Genomic DNA, 19,687 nt, shown 5'->3' on the forward strand with positions numbered 1-19,687 from the left:
AAAAGGATTTGGAATCCGAACATAAGATCAACCAAAGGGAATTACGGGATTTATAATCCAGTTCGTCGGGAGAGAGCCGGCTCGGTGGGCCTTTGTGACCCAATTGGCCACTTTATTATAATATCTTGGTTCAAAACGGATACTAACTCCTCTGATCTAGCCCAATAGGTTAATACAATCTTGAATGATGGACCTAGAGGCCCATGGCATTTCATTGATAAGCTATTAGTTGATACGAGCGTTGGCAGATCAATGGGAAGTATAGAGGCACTTCATGTTTTCGTGTGTTTGACTTCTATTGGAGCCTCTTCAGTACTTTCCGAACTACCAGGGCTTCAGCGATGAAGGCGGAAGGAGCAAAAACCGGTTTTGCAAACCCATCCGTGAGCACGCCATCTACGTTTCTGCAGAGTATCATGGTCAATCCCTCCATACTCGAGCAGTTCCAAGTGCAATCGACACTCACTTTGTAGCAGATCTGGGTTGGAGAGGGACCTTCGGCTTTTGTAGATCCGTTCTCTTCATCTTGCGTAAGTCTACCGTTTCCATATTTTGCAACTAGCTAAGTCATGTAGATTGCTTCTTCAATCATTAAGCTAGGGTTTGGTCTCTATGCTTGGAAGATCAGGTTGTTTCATGCCTTATAGATTGCCAAACCAGTTCATCAAAGACGGCTTTGGACTGCAGGGTCAGGAACAACGAATCTCTTTATGATAAACAGATCCATTTTGCAAGTTCGTTATTACGGGTAGTTCCTACAAAGGATCGGACTAATGACGTATACAATACTTGAATTCTCGATGTAGATGCTACATAGTTGGTTCTCATCCTTCCTCGACTGCGTTGCACTTTGGGCTCTGCTTTATAGATCTACTAAATGACTTGTTTTCAGATTGAGAAAAGTGTTCCTTACATAGGATAATACACGGTGAGGTGAGAGCGACTTGCCAGCTTATCCTCTTATGGTTTTAGACCGGCCTAACTTCACTTGTCAGCTTCAGTCCCTGTTAAATCGGTTCTATCCGTTGATTTCTGGTTCCACCCTAGGACTATTCCTTCAGTCCGAAAAGCCAAGCCACTGATGCTACTGCTGCTAGATCAGCTGATGGAGTGCAAGGTTACCGGGTCATTCTGTCGGTTTTAAGCCTTCGACAACCGGCAAAGAAGGACCGTTCTGAGCAGCAGTAAGGTTCATAGCAAGCAAGAAAGATGGGGTAGAGGGGCGAAATGGCGGGAAAGCCAAGTTCTTTTTCTAGAGTAAAAGAGCTTTTAGAGCTCATAGGTTTCTACCTGTGACTAACTTAGTGTGCTTTTGGTAGCAGCAGCCATACCAACAATCTATCTTTTGTAAGTAAGCACTCCCATTACGGTGCGAGATCTGCCAAGCTAAGCTCAATCACAACCCACCAGCTCAAACAAAGGCTGGATCGGTTCACTGAACGCGAACCAAATCTAGCAAGTACTCTAGCAATTAGGTACACGAAAGCCCAACTTTAGGGTCAACGAAAGCACAACACTAGGTTGTTCGGCACAACGATCAAAATAACCTCTTATGATAGACTCAACTCAAGTCATGAAAAGGAAAGTGGAAGCTACAGTTGAAAGGGCTTCATCCCAAAAAAGTTCTAGGAACAGAGTTGGAGACTCTCTTCTGAAAGCTTACCTTGACGAAAGCCAAAGGTCCCTCTAGAAGCCATGATCCATGGGACGCGCAAGTCCACTAACAGAAAGAGAACTAGACGACTCAAACTCACCAGCTCACTAACGCAATCTCTGAACAGGAATTTCGTCATAAGTCTTAATTGCTCTGTTGAACGAAGGGAAAAGTTCAAGTATGATTTTACAGCTATATAAGATGGAAAAGTGAGAGGAAGTTAAAACCAACCATCTCTCGGAAGCCGGTAGGATAGAGTATGAAATGGTCGTTCTCGTAGACAGGGCTTTCCAAAAAGCCGTAGATTATGAATAGGCCCCTTTCTCTCAATCGAGTGATTTCACACAACCAGCAGTACCGCATTTCTCTTGTTTTCTAGGTCTAGGAAAGCCAACCGATCCCCTTCAGTTGACCAATGACTATCAAATCCAGATAGAAATAGGCAGAAAAGGTTCACGAATCCCCGCTTTTATGCCGGCTTGAATCAACTTCAGCAATTCATATTGGAGAGTGGTCAAGGAAAGTTCTAGTATTGGCCCGCTCTTTCATCTGAGATTACTAGCTCCAACAGGACCAGGAGAAAGAGAAAGGAAGCCTTCCCATACCATAGATGAGATACCAACTTTTGCAATTCAATCCCTTCTCATTGAAAGAAAAGGGAAAAGTGCACTAGTAGACGACAGGTAGCTAAACCAAAAGAAAAGAAGGCAGAGCTAAGGCCTGTTAGAAGGAAAAAGTTCAAGTATCAAACTGCCTATATATGAGCGGACCCTGCTTATGGACTTTCAGTGCCAAATAACTGCGTTCTAGACACCTCTGTCCTCTTCTTCCAGACTCTGTCTTAGTAGTTCTTGTTTGAATTATTGCTATTTCTTTTTTTTTGCACAAATTAGGGTCTCTTTGCCGAGGAGACTCCTTCGGTGCGTGGATCACAGAGCGAATCTACGTTATACGAGGTGAGAATCTCCATTATCACTACCGCTTTCCCTGTCTAATCTCTTGTTGAAGTCCCACGTGTGAGGTTGTTAGGAGCCAAGGAAATTACTCGAATTTCGTGTTCTAGCTATAGTTCATCAGGAACGCTGCTCCCTTCACTAGATCTACTAACTCTTTTCGCTGATAAGGAGGTTGCTTGCTTAGGCGAATCAATTGTTTCGCAATCTTAGGGTGTACAGATACTGCTCGTTCACTTATTCACAGCATTTTACCGATATTTCTGCCTATACTGATTAGCAGCTCCTTGCCGCCCCCTACGAGTGAAAAGGAGTGAAACGGAACTTAACTCACTTCTTCTATTAAGCATTGTAGCTTGTCAATAGAGCTAGTTAGGTGCTAAGCTACTAGTTCGATTTCCTGAGATAGATGAATTACCGAATAGAGGGCTAAATAACTACTATATTGAGGAAGAAAAAAGTAAAGCAAAAGTAAAGGCGAATGGGGTTCCTGACCAATGAGTAGGAGTGCTCGATAATTTATTCTGGGTGTCCGTCGGCTTCTCTCAGGTGGTTCCCGTTATCCTTTGGATGCAATGTAAGTTCGACAAAAATGGGGTGAATTCGGGAGTCTTGCGAGCATCTGTTACTTTTTTGGTCCAGGGCTGACAATTCCTGAGGGAACAAAACCAGGGTGATAAATGCATATTTCTGAATGGAAGTTAGGGCCTAGCCCCACTTAGCCTTAGCTGCGACGGCAAGCAAGCCGTTGATTCTCTTATAATGAATAAGGAAGGAATAGGGGCCGCATCGATTGAGGAGGAGCAGCCGAGGAAGTCTGGACAGCTGTTTAAAGAAACGGATCCGTCTTACTTCCATTCTTCGGAGCTGTCCCTAACCTAGCAACGGTCATAGCTGATCCAGTGAAATGAGTCCATTTTTTTTTGTTAATGAGCCGATCTTACCAGAGCAAGTTATGAAGTGCTTTGCTTGGGGATGGAATGTGACTGAAGATTGATTGATGAAGGCCTCTCCTATTCAAGAATGAAAGAATAAGGAATTGCTGCAGGTGGAGCAGCGAAGCTTCGTAGACAAGGCGGCTCGCTCAGTGCTTACGAATGAAAAAGTGTTTGTTTGTCGATTAGGTACGGGCTACCTAATTCACTGGAGGGCCTCTGAAAGGGCTTTCTAGTTGATCACTAACCTTGGCATTCCCCTTTCTTGCTCATTTCTGTTATTGACGTATTTTGCAGCGCTGGACCATGGACTCTTGGCCTAATTAGGCCCTTCTTCAAGAGATCACCCACTTATTTCTGATTCAATCTTCTTAGATGTTCGGGCATCTAAACTCTTGATTTAGTGGGGATGCTTTTTTTCATCGAAACCCTTGCGATAAGGTAGCCGAAATGCTTCCCACGTATGATGTTCCCAAAAAGCCAAAAAAGGGTTAAGGGAACAGACCGTCTTTTCAAAACTCTCGCGGACTTCTTTTATTTTCGCCTTAAGATGAGGTTCTACCGTCAAGTAGAAGTGGGCAACTGCTCGGTAATTCTCAGCCTTGGGATTTCGGCCTTGATGCTGGATATCATAACATCGATGGCCTCCTTTTCTTGTCTGAGTTGCCTGATCCTCGAGCTTCTTGACCTCTCATTTGTTTGAGTTTGCCCAAAAATAATTCATGCCGAGCACGAGTGTGAGACTTGGTGAACAAATCTGCAATCTGAAGGTCGGACGAAAGAAAGGGCTGTCTTTTAATCCAAGCACTTCTCGCGAGTGAAGTGCCCTAAATGAGTAAGGCCACTTCGTTTATTATTGGTACGCTCATTAAATACAGGGTTGGTTGCAATTTGAATAGGGCCGTTATTGTCACAATGAAGAGGCCTTGCAGCGGTGAGATGACTCCCCAGATCAGATAGAAGCCTACGTAACCAAACCACTTCACTAGTGGCTGCAGACATAGCCCTGTATTCTGCCTCTGCACTGGATTTGGATACAGTGTCCTGCTTTTTGCTCTTCCAGGAAAAAAGAGAGTCTCAAAGGAAGACAAAAAGTCCAGTGGTGGAGCGGCGATCAATGGGGCAGCCTGCCTTTATAGGAGTAGGGGCTTAAAAACGACGTATATAGTTTTATCTGGCACGACCACTTATAGCACGAAGAAGCTGCCTCCATTTGCCCTTCACTTAGTTGCTTTGGCGCGTAACTCATTTCATTCGAATAGTTTGGAAAAATGATTAAAAAAAGATCTCACTCCTGAGCAAGCATTCGCAATTCGATTCAGTCATGCGAATATAGCGCTTAGCAGCAATTGAATTAAAACGACGATTGAACTCGAAAAGGACATTTGAAACCGAAATACTTTATATCTCATATACCGAGAAAGTCTTTCATTTATCAAAATGGCTCAGTAAATGACAAGAATGGGACCAGGGTGAAAGGAGCTTTAAAGGGGATGCAAAGCTGGGCTGAGTCCAAGGCAAGAAATGCAAAGCTAGACGAACCGAGACAAAGTCAAGCGTACTCAAAGTAAGCATAAGCAAGCACGGTCAACGGGGGTATATGGGAGGAAGCCAGTCTGAAGTAACCCTAATTGCTCCTTCGGATCACTAAAGGCTGTTAAGGACTCACACATACCGCAGTGTATTGTTGTCAACTCACATAGTCGCACCTACCAGCAACAAGACGACTACTCCCTGCACGCCACTAAAGGGCGCTATTTAACGCTTTAGTTCGCCCAATACAAGAATGACAGCCCTTAGACGCTTAAGGCTACAGCCGTGGACTTGTTGGATTATAATGTCTCAGTTGCTGTTTTCTATTTTGGTTTTTTTTTTACTCTGTTTTCTGTTCTATTTTCTGCTCTGTTTTACTCTGTTTTTATTTATTTATTAAAAAACAGCCAAGTTCATTTAGTTATGCATTTAGTGTTTTTGTTATTTTCTAGGAAGTTAATAGTACGTTTGTGTGCAGTTATGTGTTGCACGTACGTGAGCAGTTTTTTTGTTTTGTATTTAGTGGCTGTACTTGACAGTTTCTATACAAACCGACGTACGCAAGTTTGTGCTCTGTTTTCTGTGCTTCTCTTCCTCACTCAAAAATATAGCTTCTGGTTTTCTGTTTCTAGATTATTTTTTTTGATCAGTAATAACAGTGGTATCGGAGCGTGAATGATCTTGAGGGACTGTGAAGTGAAGCAAGTATCGAAGTGTAAAGAAGTTAAAGAGTGATGGAGACAGGGTCGAGTGGTTTCTTTGCGATGGCTTCTCCAGTATTTACTGGAGAGAATTATCAAGCATGGGCTGTTAAGATGACAGCATTTTTGGAGGGTCATGATCTGTGGGAAGCTATGGAGGATGATTATGAGGTTGCTCAACTTCCAGACAATCCGACCTTGAATCAGATAAAGTACCATAAAGAGAGAATCACAAGGAAGGCCAAGGCAAAGTCATGCCTGTACGCTGTTGTTTCACCCACTATCTTCACAAGGATCATGAGATGTGATTCTGCAAAGGCAATATGGGATTTCTTGAAGGATGAATACGAGGGAGATGAGAAGATAAGAGGCATGAAGGTGCTGAATCTCTTGAGGGAGTTTGAGAGACAGCAGATGAAAGATTCGAGTCGTGAAGGAGTACTGATAGGTTGGTTGGGATAGCTGAAAAATCAGAGTTTTAGGGACTAACTTGAAGGATGAAAGGCTTGTTCGTAAGATCCCGGTGTCTTTTCCGGAGAAGTTCGAAGCCACCATAGCGTCTCGGAAAATACAAGAGACTTACCCGATATAAAGCTTGCGAGGAATTGTTAAATGCTCACAGCACGGGAGCACGTAAGACCGATGAGAAGAGAAGAGTTTGTAGAGGGTGCACTGCAAGCTAGAGTGAAGTCAAATGATGGAGGCAAAGGGAAGAAATGGATTCAGTCTAGAGAAAATGCCGGTGACTCCAAGTTTGTAGCAAAAGAAGGAAACTCTGGTGAGTCTAGCAAATGGAAGATGAACAAAAAGCCTTGTCAATACTATGGTGGAACTAATCATCAGTTTTTAGATGTTGGAGAAAGCCGATGCTAGTTGCGAGAAGATGTCACAAGTTGGGTCACATGGAAGCCATCTCGCAAAGAAAAAAATTACTAGCAAGCAGTGAAAAGCCCTGTAGCAGTGAATGAAACTGAGGAAGAGCACTTATTTGTAGCTTCTTTTTCTAAATCTTCTATTGGGAATGATGCATGGTCGGTGGATAGTGGCCGTACCAATCATATGACTGGCAATTCGAAGCTGTTTAGGAGTCTAGACAGGTCGGTCGGGTCCGAGTCGAATTGGCAACGGACAAGATATCGAAGTGCAAGGGAAGGGTATAGTGGCTATTGAAGGAAATCAGAGGTGAAGTCGGTGATGTTCTTTTTGTGCCAAATATTGACCATAATCTGTTAAGTGTTGGTCAATTAGTTGAGAAGGGCTATAAAGTGAAGTTCGAAGGGAATGAATGTCTTATTGATAATGCGAGATAGCAAAGAAGTGCTAAGAATTCCAATGGAGGACAAGAGTTTCATGTTCAAGCCACAAGAGATGCAACAAATGGCTTTAAAGTGCAAAGAAGAAAATGCGAGAGATATGGCATAAAAGACTTGGGCATGTTCACAGAAGAGCATGTCGTTTATGCAGAGAAATAGCTTGGCAGATGACTTGCCAAGTTTGGAGGAGGAATTTCCACAGTGCAAAACTTGTCTTCTTGGCAAGCAAGCCAGATTTCCTTGTAAAGGAGGAGGCTGGAGAGCATGTGAGAAGTTGCAATTGGTCCACACAGATCTATGCGGACCTATGTCTGAGTCTTCTCTCAATGGTAGCAGGTATTTCATTACCTTCACCGATGATATGACTAGGATGAGTTGGATTTATTTTCGCGAGCCAAGTCTGAAGTTGTTGATGTGTTTGTGAAGTTTAAAGCCTTAGTTGAGAATCGAGTGGGAAGAAAATTAAAATGCTCGGTGTCGATAATGGTTCTCGAGTATACCGCTCACAAGTTTAAGTTGAATTGTGAGCAAGCAGGAATTGTGCAGCAGTTCACTGCTCCCTATTCACCTCAACAGAATGGGGTCAGTGAGAGGAAAAATAGAAGTATTATGGAGATGACCAGATGTATGATGCAGGAGAAGATGTTGCCTAAGAAGTTCTGGGCTGAAGCAGCTAATACTGCAGTGTTCTTATTGAACAGATTGCCCACAAAGGCCTTAGAGAGGTCAACACCTTTTGAAGTTTGGTATGGTGTTAAACCTTATGTGAAAAAATTGAAGGTTTTTGGGTGTTTGTGTTATACTCATGTTCCTCAAGTCAAGAGGGACAAGTTAGATAAAAGAGCTGAGCTTGGAATCTTCATTGGGTACAGTCTCCAATCAAAGGCTTACATGATTTTTCACCCTATGATAGGGAAGGTGACTGTAAGTAGAGATGTTGTTTTTCTAGAGGAAGATGAGTGGAATTGGATGGAAGGAAAGAGTGCAGAACAAAGAACGGTTCGAAAAACAACCTGCAACAGATGTAGAGGTTGATGAAGTTATAGATGGATTGGAAGACAAGTATGGATGATTTACCAGTGAAAGGCACAAGATCACTTGCTGAAATCTATGAAAGAAGCAATGTGGCAATGCTTGAACCATCTAACTTTGTGGAAGCTAAGGAGGATCAAAGGTGGATTGCAGCAATGCAGGAGGAGATAGCAATGATCCAGAAAAACCACACATGGGAGCTTGTTGATAGACCATCTGATAAGAATGTAATTGGGGTTAAGTGGGTGTTTAGAACAAAACTTAATCCTGATGGTTCTGTTAATAAACACAAAGCTAGACTGGTGGTGAAAGGCTATGCACAAATATGGGGAGTAGACTATTCTGAAACATTTGCTCCTGTTGCATGACTTGATACAATAAGGCTACTGTTAGCTATTGCAGCAGAGAAGGGGTGGCCTATATTTTAGTTAGATGTCAAGTCTGCATTTCTGAATGGAGAGCTTGATGAGGAAATTTTTGTTGAACAACCTGAAGGCTTTAGTATCAAAGGGCAAGAAGAGAGTGTATACGGAGTTGAAGAAAGCTCTATATGGATGAAGCAGGCTCCAAGAGCTTGGTATGGGAAGATAGATCGATATTTGCAAGATTTTGGCTTTGTGAAAGCTTAAGTGAGTTCACTCTTTATGTCAAGAAGGTGAATCACAGTGTTGTAATTCTGTCACTTTATGTAGATGATCTATTAGTGACGGGGAATGATATGGAATTGATAGAGAAGTTGAAGCAAGATTTATTTGCGTTTTTGAGATGTCGACTTGGGAAAGATGGCTTATTTTTTGGGTTTGGAAGTCAAACAGGCTTCATATGAGATCTTCATCTGTCAGAAAAAATACATGAAGGAAATTCTAAAGAAGTTTCAGATGGAAGATTGTCGAAGTGTAAGCACTCCTATGGTTGCTAAAGAGAAGCTGCAGAAGAATGATGGAACAGATGCAGTAGATGCTTCTATGTATAGAAGTCGATTGGGTGTCTCATGTATCTTACAGAACTGGACCGGATATTCTATTTGCTATGAGTGTTTTATCCAGGTTTATGAGTAGTCCTAGTCAGTTACATTTGATTGCAGCAAAAAAGGTATTAAGATATCTCAAAGGAACATTGTTCTTTGGTGTGAAGTTTAAGAAAGGTCAGAAGTTTAATTTGCAAGGTTTTTCTGATAGTGACTGGCTGGTTCAGTAGATGACATGAAGAGTACGTCTGGATATTGTTTCAGTTTTAGTTCTACTTGTTTCTCTTGGTGTTCCAAAAAGCAAGAAATTGTAGCTCAGTCCACAGCAGAGGCTGAGTTTATAGCAGCTACTGCAGCTGCAAATCAAGCTTTGTGGCTGAAGAAGATAATGAAGGATTTGTGGTTGAATTCCAGTAATTGCATTGAAGTTAATGTGGATAATCAGGCTGCTTTAGCAATATCTCAAAATCCAGTTTTCCATGGCAAAACCAAGCATTTTAAAGTCAAATTTTTCTTTTTGCGTGAGGTGCAACAAAGTGGCGAATTAAATTGGTCTATTGCAGATCTGAAGATCAACTTGCAGATATGTTCACAAAACCACTTCAAGATGGAAGATTTGAAGTATTAAGAAAGAAAATTGGAGTGTGCAGCAGCAACTGATCCAAGGAGGAGTTTGTTGGATTATAATGTCTCAGTTGCTATTTTTGTTTTGTTTTTTTTACTCCGTTTTCTGCTGTTTTCTGTTATGTTTTCTGCTCTGTTTTACTCTGTTTTTTTTAATTATTAAAAAACAGCCAAGTTCATTTAGTTATGCATTTAGTGTTTTTGTTATTTTCTAGGAAGTTAATAGCACGTTTGTGTGCAGTTATGTGTTGCACGTACGTGAGCAGTTTTTTTGTTTTGTATTTAGTGGCTGTACTTGACAGTTTCTATAAAAAACTGACGTACGCAAGTTTGTGCTCTGTTTTCTCTGTGCTTCTCTTCCTCACTCAAAAATATAGCTTCTGGTTTTCTGTTTCTAGATTATTGTTTTTGATCAGTAATAACAGGACTAGGCCCCCGGGAGACCCCTCTATTTGACTAACATACCCCCTTTTGTTTGATCTCCCCCCATACCGGGGGCTTCTTAAAATGGATCCCTGAACTCCACTCCTCACCTCTTCAGAAGCACTGATTTAGTTCCCTACTATATCTGCTTCGTTCGTTCATCGTTCCTTCCCGCCCGGACATGCGTTGAAATAGAAGCTTTCGTTGACTCCGTTCGACAGTAGGTGGGCTTAAGCCGCTCGATCGATGATGGGTCTTGCCCGCACCTTCTCTCGTCGAAATCTGTGATTGAATAGATAGGAAGACCTTGATTCCCCGTCCCTCCCAGTCCCTCTTTTGTCCATTCGCCCCTAAGAAACGAAGTAACTCGACCATCGGGAGAGGAACTCACCGACCGAAAAACAAAACAAGGATGAAGAAAGGAAGGAGCGCCGCTTGCACCGAATCAGTAGTCATAGGCCAGCCAAGGTCGGGTGAGGCATGGAGAGTCGGTCTAAGATAAGAGGAGGTGCTCTACCATAAATATACTACCTCAAAAGGGGACTTTCCGGTGGAGCGGTTCTTTTAGTTCTTTTATGCAAACTAAGCTTGTGGTAGGACCATGTCCCAAAGTCTTGGATGTTCACCTACTAAGCTTCTCAAAAGGTTTCCAATTGGATTACATCTCCTCGCTTTGTCCATCGGTTTGGGGGTGGTAGGCACTAGAGAAGTGTAGTGTTGTTCCCATGATCCTTCATAAGATCTTAAAAAAGTGACCCACAAAACGGGTGTCTCTATCGGAAGTGATAGTTTTAAACACCCCATGCAATCTAACTACTTCTCGAAAGAACAAAGTGGCAACATTAGAGGAATCGGTAATGCACTTACATGGGATGAAGTGGGCCATCTTGGAGAACCGGTCAACTACCACAAATATGAAATCATAGCCACCTCGAGTCTTAGGCAAACCAAGAACAAAGTCCATTGAGATGTCCTCCCATGGAGCATTGGGTATCGGAAGAGGTTGGTAGAGGCCGGTGTTTTGTCTTTGACCCTTAGCCCTTTGGCACACCACACAGCTTTTCACATACTTTCGCATATCCCTTTGTAATGAAGGCTAATAGTATCTTTGACAAACTAGAGCCTCAGTCTTGTCTTGCCCAAAATGGCCACAAAGTCCACCATTATGAAGTTCGGCTAGAATTTGTAGGCGTAGAGATCCCTCGGGCACACATAGTGAGTTACCTCGAAAAAGATAACCATTGAAGAGTGTATAAAGGCTGTTTGGAGTATCTGGGAGTTCCTCTATCACTTTTGATAAGTAGGAATCCGAACCATAGTGCTTAGGTAGTACTTAAAAGCCGGTAACTTCATAAGATAGTGTGGAAAACAAGGTATGTTTGCGGCTAAAAGCATTGGCTACCTTGTTAGCTGCCTCGGACTTGTGTTGAAGGACAAAAGTGAATTCTTGCAAGTAGGAAACCCATTTGGCATGTCGAGCATTCCACTTCCTTTGTTGGTTGAGGTACCGGAGAGCTTCATGATCCGGGCCTTAGAAGGGCATCGAGATCAAGGAGATCGTGAGATCAAAGTGGACGTTCCCGATTTCCATGACCGATTGCATCCTGAGGACTTTCTTGATTGGCTAAGTAGCGTAGAGAAGTTCTTTGATTGGAAAGAACTATCCGAGGTGTGCGAAGATGAAATTCCTGAGCACTGGCCATGCCAACATTTTGTGGGATCAAGTCCAAGCAAGGCGTGAGCGGAAAGGCAAAGGGAAGTACATGGGACAAGATGCGATCGAGGTTTCGGGAGAAATTTCTACCCGCCGATTAGACCCAAAGCTTGTTCCAAAGGTTCCACTTCACTTTAAATTAAAGGATAGTGGGGAGAGAAGCGTACAAGAAAGCCCCTACTCCTAACATGCGGAGTTCTACCAATTGTTTATTTCGCAATGGCTTGAACGAATCCGACGAAGAATCCCTTGCTTGATAGGGCTTGAGGTTAGAAATCCAAGATGAAATCTCGATGCATCGGATGTGGAAAGTGGCCTATCAACTAGCTCTAAAGTCCGCGGAAAAGCTAAATAGAAGGACCGCAAGGAGGCACGGAAGGTGATAACCGAAGTTGATAGGGGATCGACCTCTACCATTGGGCGAGGAAAGAGACCCCTTTTCCCTTCCCTCAAAATAGTTGAAACCCTCTTCTAATCGAAAGTCAAGGCTCTGGGCAACGAGTAGGATGGAGCCCTGACTTGAGCATTGTACAAGTGCTTAAGGCCCCTTCGGGCCATGGCCACAACTATTATAGTTGGCAAGGCTTGTAAGCAAGCTACGAGCGCCTATCGGCGAGAACTAGGCTTGGCTTAGTTAGTAGGGGCCAGCAGGCCGGGCGGACGGGGACCGTCGAAGAAGTGCCTCGACGCGCTGTAGCCACTACTTTTCCTCCTTTTATGCAATTATGAACTCCACGAAACTTTCTCGATTCCAACGCAACTTATCCTTTTGGAGCTGATGTAACAAACTACGGGAGCCTCCCGATGAAGCCAACATAAATCCTATCCAAATAAAAAAAAGAAAAGATTCCTACTAAACGACTCTTAGTCGATACCCAGTATCTCCCTTAGATAGGGGGAGTTTGGGCCATGCATTCGAAGATCTTGGGAAACTCCATTCAAAAAATGGAGTTCCCTTTGGTCCCCTATTGCAACATCCCCGCCTTGGAGGTCAATTTGATCCCGCTTGGTGGTTAAAAAATCCATAAATGCTTCTTCCGAATTGTAAGCCGCATTCTTCTCTAAGGCAGGATGTTGAGCAAGGATACCCTTCAAGATTGAATAGCTTTCATGTTTTCCTTTGCAGATCTGTAGATCGCGATTCTCAAAGTCGAGTAATCGATTATATTCCCCTTGAGAGGAACAATTCTCGAGTAGCACTTTGATTTCGGACCAATAGACCCCTTTGTCCTTATCAAGGAGGAAAATGCTTCCTTGATTTTCCAAGAAAGAAATTCGGTTGTGCATGGACGCCTCGAACCCCTATTGTGGGTAACCGGCCAAGGCTCTTGTAGCACCCGCTCCTCGAAGGAAGTCTTCCCGTCCACGAGGAAGAGTTGGATGATCCCGAATCTCCCGAGGAGGCCATCATCATGGTACCGTATTGTGTCTCGGCAGTCTTGACGGTCCCCACACCGAAAATAACAACTAACAGTTGATTCACGAAAAGACCCACTTTCAAGAGAAAGTAAAGTCTCAGATAAAAAGAAAATATAATTAAGAAAAATAGAATTAATAAATATATAATACAGAAAAGGGGAAAGCCCTACTTTTCTTTCAAATGAAAAGAATAACAATGAAAGAGTAATATCACTAACAAAAGAAATGCTCCAAAAAGTACGAGATGAATACCAGTGGTTATTATAGCGATCTCTTCGGATCCCAGACACCGTCTAAAAAGAACGGTGGATAGGATATTTAGAAAGGTTACTACAGCTGCTAATAACATCTTTCTAGCCTGCATATTCGTGGAACTCCATCTCATTTAGAAAGCTTATCTCTATCTTTCGTAAACTGAACGGGAAGTGGTTTAGGAAAGGACTTTCGAATCGAATGTGCTCACCCGGCGAGAAAGTACCGACCCCGCCAACCAACTATCAAAAAGAAAGAAAGGAACGAAAGGAGAATAGAACTTCGTATTTTGGTAATTCTCTAGGAGTCATGTTTAACCCCTCCATCAAGGTTTTTGGCTCGCAATAAAGCTAGGGTCCCGATCGAGCAACTAGTAGTCTTATCTATCCACCTCTCCGGACACAATATCTTGAGTACCAATAATGGTGACCACATCTGCCGGCATGTGATGTTTGGACATAGAATCGAGTCCTTGTGAATGGGCGAGCCAGGTGCTCTTATTTTACGACGGTAGGGACGATTGCTTCCATTACCGACCATAAAGATACCAAATTCTCCTTTAGGTGCTTCAACTGCAAAGTATAGGTAGAAGGATCTCGGTATGGAAAAACCTTATGTATAAAGTTCGAAATGGTGAATTGAGGTAGAGTAGACCGATGATCCCGTAGTCATTTGACCGGCTATTGAAAGAAAAAGCTTGCATCTGCTCCTCCTATCTATTATTATATAACCAATCCCATCTCTCTCCGGACCTAACGTGGTAGTTTCCCATCATAGGGCTTTCTATCTATAGATTTAGCCATTACCAAGGAGCTAATTCGTTCAGAACTTAGTTGATCGCTTCTATAGATAAGGCGGAGCGTCCTTGGCTCAGCATTATAGCACATAGAGCTTCGGCGCTACTACGGCGCTTCGCTAACTCGAAGCGCCTCGCTATGAGAATCTAGCTTCGCTAACGCTCGGTTAAGTCTTGAACCTTTGCGCGACCGTTCGCTTTCTCGCAGCAAAAGCGCTTCTCTTTGCTTTGCCCCTTAAGTAGAAGGACAAGAAAGAGATTTTTGGTTTTCTTGCTCCCGCTTCCTCTCATCTGCGCTGCGCTTGTCAAGCCAACTTTGCTTTTGGGAGGTGAAACAGCGGTTGAAGTGGACATTTCGAAATGACAGTTTCGAAAATATATATAGATCTATATATACATGGTCACGGTTATCCCGGACTGTGTTATGGAAAAGGTGGCCTACTTGAAAGAATTGGGGGGGCACTCTCGTGTTTCAACCCCACTATACTATGAATAGTTGTGGGGGACTGTATACTTACAGCCTCCACGATAAGCAAGTGAATGGGGTCGGTGCATGGCGAAGGGAAGGGTTCATCAAGCCATTTCTCACCTCAACCCCCTAAATATGAAGAGGGGCACTTTACAAATAGGGGCTAATTGCTTCGCACCTAATTGTGATAGCCCTCTCGATACCTTGAGCTTTGTAACTAGTGGCCGGTTTCCCGTCGCTAGAGCCGTTTCTTTTCCTAGTGCCCGGAGCCCCAACGAAGAAGGTGTTAGTGGTTTATCATTGGGTCAATCTAATCCCTCTTTTTGTGCTACTCCTGCTCCTAGGGCGGGAAGAAGATAAGAAAACGTGAAGCGTTCTCTTGGTTTCCCAACCTGTTGCTTCTAAAGGCTTCCCTCTCTCGGCTGGATGTTGGTCCAGCCTACTACGAGGATCCCGTATCCAGCAACCCAACCTATACTAAGGGCAACCAAAGTCCTTAGTATAGGTTGGAGCTATGAAGGTTACCTTATTATTAAAGAAAGGGGAAAAGGGCCTTTTCCGCTGGTGCGCAGGAGCGCACTTCCGTTTTCCCTTTACTAGTAGGGGGTCCCGTGCTTCCTATGCCGCCGCGTTTCTCGGGCCTTTTCTTTTAGTGCTTCGACCCGAAGCGATAACTTCTAGCTAGTTCAGTGGATAAGATGGCTACGCTCCAGCTCACTCAAGAATGGGACGGCGGTGGTCCACCGGCAAGCTCGTTACGATCTTGGACGCAGTACATTGGAATCCGAAGCACCACCACGAACGCTACCGCGCGTTCGCCGCGGTGCGGTAAGGCACCACCCTGTTGTGCAGCCAACTCCGGCGTGTCAACTTAGTTATCCTCATCAAGCCACTTACTTGATGTCTAGCTTCCCAACTGGTAGATGATTTCTTTTCCCCCAGATCAATGAAGAAGGGAGAAGTCAATTGATTCTTCCGACGAACCGGAAGCGAAGCGCTATGCCGGGGCAGGGGGACAGGAAAAGAAACGGCTCCGAAGAAAGAAATTGGGGTTCCCAATGCTTCTCCATGCCCAACGAGATGCACCAACCTTGGGATGCTTTACTCTTAACCCCACAAGGTTCCGAGACAGAGCTTAACCCGAGTCTCGGTTAAGAACGGCGATAATCTACGTTTCACACAGCGCACGATTCCATGGATAGTTTCATTCGACATCGTGATGGAGGACATAGCTTACGATCATCGGCTTTGATCATGCCACTAGGCATTTGATTAAGACATTGCACAATGATCCGAACACTTTGTCGCATCTCTTCAATACGGATACAGTAACGATCATAGCAATCTCCTATGGTACCTACTGGTACGTCAGGATCCAATTGGTCATGAACATCATAAGGTGCTGCTCTTCGCGAATCCCAACATACCCTTGGTTGGGATGGGTAGGCCCACCACTTCACTTTCACTTAGGCCGGGGCCAAGTCAGTGGGGGGACCCTGTCCGGCTCCTCTCCCCCAAAAAAAAAGAACAAACTGTACGTGAGAGTTTCCCTTCATACAACTCTATTCATTCTCAGATGCCCCGAGAGGCATCCTTTCCATTTGTTGGGTTGGTTCACGCGCGTGCAAATGAGCACTGGCCCCAACAGCAGGAAACTTTGACCAATAGAGTAAGACACTTAGCTACATCTGCATGCAAAAGGAATGTGGTTCTGGTTGAGACTTTCTTTCTGTAAAGGGGCGCGGGACGTTCGCGGAGTCCGTACCTTCCGTACCACCACAAGACTGGTCGTTCTTGGGCGGATCCCACTCCTAAACAGTTAGAATAGGGGGCAGGGGGCCGCCCGATTCGACTGACTTTTGGATAAGAAGAAGGCGAGCTGATCTCGCTTTGATCAAGGAAAAAGCCCGGCCGGCCACCAACTCGGTGCGGAGTCACGTGACCTACGGCTCGGCCTTCGCTTTTTGAGGCTTCTTCTACCCACATCTCTATGTGCCCGCGGCACGTCCATATGGAGAAAGATAGGCTTACCATGTTCCATCAATAGCACCTAACCTATGTCGATTTTGGCGGACTGTGCTCCACCCCGGTGAACTCATGCGGTTCCGACATGCCCAGAGGCCATAGGCAAATCTGTTCACGGTTTGTAGGACCAACATCATTCAAGGTGGGTGGCCCGCCCCTCCTAGAACAGTCATGTTTGGGGGCTTACACACATTCGCTCACTTACGCTGTCCCCCTCAACTCACCCTAGCCCCGGGCCTTTTGCTCTTTTAACGTAAGCTCCAAGGCTTCACACCAAGTCTTCACCGACATAATATGCATGCTTAAGTAGGGTCAGGTGGAACCTTTGTTGCCCGATGGGAACTTCCCCATATTGCTATCAATGTCTTCATGTCGCACGACCTCTTAACATTACACCACCGAATCCCCAATCCTTTGCTTGCCGTGCGGTGACAGTACCAATATCCACTAATCGTTGTTTCCAGATATGGTTGCCGGTTGACATCTCTTATAATTCGTCGATACGAGAAGCAAATTGTTGTGTGGAGGAATCAATATCTCGACATAAGCCAAGAGGCAGATCTTGTGCCACTCCACCCGGTCGTATGAAACCGGCATGCATCCCGGCTCCCGAGACTCTTTCATAGAATTCCAACAATTTCTCCCGCTCCTCAAAAGCCCATAGGAACGGAGTTGATGCTCCCACATCCATAGCATGAGTAGTTAAAGCAAGTGAATGATTTGAAATTCGAGTTATTTAACGGAATAACACTCGTATATATTGAGCTTGTAATGGTACCTCGCAATTCAAAAGTTTCTCTACGGCTGAAGAATGAGCGTGTTCTTGGGCCATCGTAGAAACATAGATAGGGTCGACGACGGAACGAACAACGAAACTTTACGACAGCTTTTTTCGTACACGTTCACTTGCATCACATACACAAGTGCTCTCGAACCGTGCAATAAGGTCACCCATAACACGGCTCTCCCACTTGAGTTACCTTAGCCCCTGGCCATGCTATTTAATGATATTGGAAAAATGGCATCGTAAGGTAAGAATTAGTATTGAAAGCGGGTCGCCTTTCGAAGCGTTCGCCAATAACCAAAGCGTATCGTTCCGCAACCACTTTGGTACTTTGCTTATAGCTTTTGTAGGTTATGCAATAGAAGGGCTCTTGAGAGCGCCCGCTGCGAAATGAATGGATCGAAGGGGGCTGGGTTCTATTTCCGGGCCGGGCGGGAGGTGAAGGCCATAAGAGAAGATTGCCCTCCCGGTAAGGAAGAGAGGAAAATGTGCTGTCATCTATCTCGACCAGTTCCCGAGGCGTTGGAAATCCCGGACCGGCTCGGAGAATCACCAGGCGCTAGCGCGACCTTCGTTTCGCCAACAAAGAAGTCATCCTTGACGATTTCCCATTCCTTACCCGCCGAGCCGCCTCTCTTCACCATTCGAAGTACTACCTCCACCTTCCTTTTCTATAACATACCCAGGCGCCGTCCTTTCCTATTAGTAAGAAAAAATCAATACCAATCAAATCAAAGCCCTATCCTTTTAAAGCTTCATCTGTTATTTTTACGGCCCAGGGGAGTTTACTCGACCCATTCCCCAGTCTCCCGCACTTTGCTCAAGTAAGTGTGCAAGCGACTCCGTATGAGGACCTCCTTCCCTTCTGCTCACTCTCCGTTCACACGGTTCTCAAAGCGAGCAGAAGGGTGGGCGAAGGTACCACGAGCCCTCGTCCCACACATCTATCCGAAGCAAGTGTAGTTCACCGGTTCCACCGAATGCTCCTATCTCTCGGCAAAGATCGTGTGAGTGTGCGGTTATGCTTCGGATGCTTCGCCATATAATAGATCGACCCAGTTCCCCTTCTTTTCGGTGCACTCGCTTTATATCTCCGACACACAAGGAAGGACGCGGTGGGAAGGAAGCAGCCCTAGCCTCTCGTCCGGCCGATCATTCCGTTCCGCCGGCATCTTGCATTCACGCCTCCGTTTGACTGCCGCTTGGGGATGTAGTTGTAGATACGTTAGTCTTAGTGGGTCGTTGGCTCCACCTGTTATCTCCTTTTATGACATGCTGTTGCCATATTCTATATGTCACTTAGTCATCTTTGCCTCGCTGCAGGTCAACACCTCTGAAAGAAACGGAGGACTTCAATCGGTGACTCCGCGATCGCCCTTTAAACGATCAGAATAAGGTAAAGCTTGAAGATAAGTTTTGTACTCTATTAATTTCTCAGTCCCTCTAGTCGGGTGGGCGCCGGCCGGTCTTTCGACCCAGATCCCCTAAAAATCGTACGTGCGGGTCTCCCGCATGTGGCTCACGCCATTCGAGGTGGCCGGCCAAAGCATTCATTTGAAAATCCGGTAGTGAAATTGAGACTGCTCGACCTCGGAAGCTAATTCGTGTGTAGGCAGCGCTGCCCGTCGCCAAATCTTGTTGACTCTATCTATTCATTGAATTGGCTTGTTTTCAACCATTTTTTATATAGGCTCGCTCCCTCTTTTCCAAGAATTCATGCATTTCCCTTTACTCCATAGGGCCTTCTTTCTCGTTGAGGGGTAAAAGCCTTCCATTTCCGTCAAATGACCCGGCCTCCCCGGCTATTCCATTGTCCGGCTCCCTTTCCTCCCTATGCTATGCTCTCCGGCGCAGCCTACCACGCTTTGCGCCGCGGCCTTTTCGCGACGGTCTTTGCAAGTAGTGCCATCCTCCCCGCTAGCTGTATGGGCGGATTGTCCCTCGCCTGCTACGTTTTGTTAGGATATGGATTACGGGAACAAATGTAGTTGAATGGGACAAGCGGGCGGGTTACACGTTCCACTTTGTGCCGAGATGTGAGGTGCGGTGGTGATGATCACCCCGGGGTATGCGCTAGCGCCCTTGACAGGCAC

At 44.8% G+C, this 19,687-nt stretch overlaps 1 long non-coding RNA gene and 1 pseudogene across 1 annotated transcript; both read left to right on the forward strand.

Annotated features, from left to right (window-relative positions):
- The first annotated feature begins 270 nt into the window (after positions 1-270).
- LOC120290370 lies at positions 271-3,900 on the forward strand. Its single transcript, XR_005548302.1, has 2 exons — positions 271-2,610; positions 3,157-3,900. It is a non-coding gene; the product is annotated as an uncharacterized LOC120290370 (long non-coding RNA).
- An 11,609-nt stretch (positions 3,901-15,509) lies between these two features.
- LOC120290585 lies at positions 15,510-19,040 on the forward strand (annotated as a pseudogene).
- Positions 19,041-19,687: the final 647 nt, after the last annotated feature.

The sequence above is a fragment of the Eucalyptus grandis genome, chromosome 2, assembly GCF_016545825.1.
Source record: "Eucalyptus grandis isolate ANBG69807.140 chromosome 2, ASM1654582v1, whole genome shotgun sequence".
Taxonomy (NCBI): Eukaryota; Viridiplantae; Streptophyta; class Magnoliopsida; order Myrtales; family Myrtaceae; genus Eucalyptus; species Eucalyptus grandis.